The sequence below is a fragment of the Oncorhynchus tshawytscha genome, unplaced genomic scaffold (assembly GCF_018296145.1).
Source record: "Oncorhynchus tshawytscha isolate Ot180627B unplaced genomic scaffold, Otsh_v2.0 Un_contig_18483_pilon_pilon, whole genome shotgun sequence".
Classification (NCBI taxonomy): Eukaryota; Metazoa; Chordata; class Actinopteri; order Salmoniformes; family Salmonidae; genus Oncorhynchus; species Oncorhynchus tshawytscha.
The window spans coordinates 1-1,306 of NW_024603273.1; the positions used below are offsets into that span (position 1 = coordinate 1).

Consider the following 1,306-nt stretch of genomic DNA (forward strand, 5'->3'; position numbering starts at 1 on the left):
TGCTTTGAAATAAGTAAGCAAGTTTAGTTTGTATTTCATCCAACAATCTGTGCTACAAATTATGGCTGCAGTATATGCAATTTCTTCCACTTTTTGAGTGACACAAAGATGCTTATCTAAATGGTGAAAATGCAACAGCTGTTAATCAGACTCACTTTCACTTTACATAGTGCACCAAGAGGTAGTTTCTCGCTTACGACCACACCGGCCTGAGTACGCCTGATCTCGTCTGATCTCGGAAGCTAAGCAGGGTCGGGCCTGGTTAGTACTTGGATGGGAGACTTCCTGGGAATACCAGGTGCTATAAGCTTTTTGTCACTGCTGAAATATGTGCCCTTGCTTTGAAATAAGTAAGCAAGTTTAGTTTGTATTTCATCCAACAATCTGTGCTACAAATTATGGCTGCAGTATATGCAATTTCTTCCACTTTTTGAGTGACACAAAGATGCTTATCTAAATGGTGAAAATGCAACAGCTGTTAATCAGACTCACTTTCACTTTACATAGTGCACCAAGAGGTAGTTTCTCGCTTACGACCACACCGGCCTGAGTACGCCTGATCTCGTCTGATCTCGGAAGCTAAGCAGGGTCGGGCCTGGTTAGTACTTGGATGGGAGACTTCCTGGGAATACCAGGTGATGTAAGCTTTTGTCAACTCTTTGTCCGTTTTTTCCCACAAGGCTGAAATATGTGCCCTTGCTTTGAAATAAGTAAGCAAGTTTAGTTTGTATTTCATCCAACAATCTGTGCTACAAATTATGGCTGCAGTATATGCGATGCTTATCTAAATGGTGAAAAATGCAACAGCTGTTAATCAGACTCACTTTCACTTTACATAGTGCACCAAGAAATAGTTTCTTGCTTACGACCACACCGGCCTGCGCCTGATCTCGTCTGATCTCGGAAGCTAAGCAGGGTCGGGCCTGGTTAGTACTTGGATGGGAGACTTCCTGGGAATACCAGGTGATGTAAGCTTTTTGTCAACTCTTTGTCCGTTTTTTTCCCACAAGGCTGAAATATGTGCCCTTGCTTTGAAATAAGTAAGCAAGTTTAGTTTGTATTTCATCCAACAATCTGTGCTACAAATTATTGTGCCCTTGCTTTGAAATAAGTAAGCAAGTTTAGTTTGTATTTCATCCAACAATCTGTGCTAGCAAATTATGGCTTTTTAGTATATATGTAATTTCTTCCACTTTTTGAGTGACACAAAGATGCTTATCTAAATGGTGAAAATGCAACAGCTGTTAATCAGACTCACTTTCACTTTACATAGTGCACCAAGAAATAGTTTCTTGCTTTACGACCA

At 40.6% G+C, this 1,306-nt stretch overlaps 1 non-coding gene and 2 pseudogenes across 1 annotated transcript; all 3 read left to right on the forward strand.

Moving 5' to 3' along the window:
* The first annotated feature begins 191 nt into the window (after window positions 1-191).
* Window positions 192-310, forward strand: LOC121841884 (annotated as a pseudogene).
* A 218-nt stretch (window positions 311-528) lies between these two features.
* Window positions 529-647, forward strand: LOC121841883. Its single transcript, XR_006080810.1, has one exon. It is a non-coding gene; the product is annotated as a 5S ribosomal RNA (ribosomal RNA).
* A 213-nt stretch (window positions 648-860) lies between these two features.
* LOC121841885 lies at window positions 861-975 on the forward strand (annotated as a pseudogene).
* The last annotated feature ends 331 nt before the right edge of the window (window positions 976-1,306 follow it).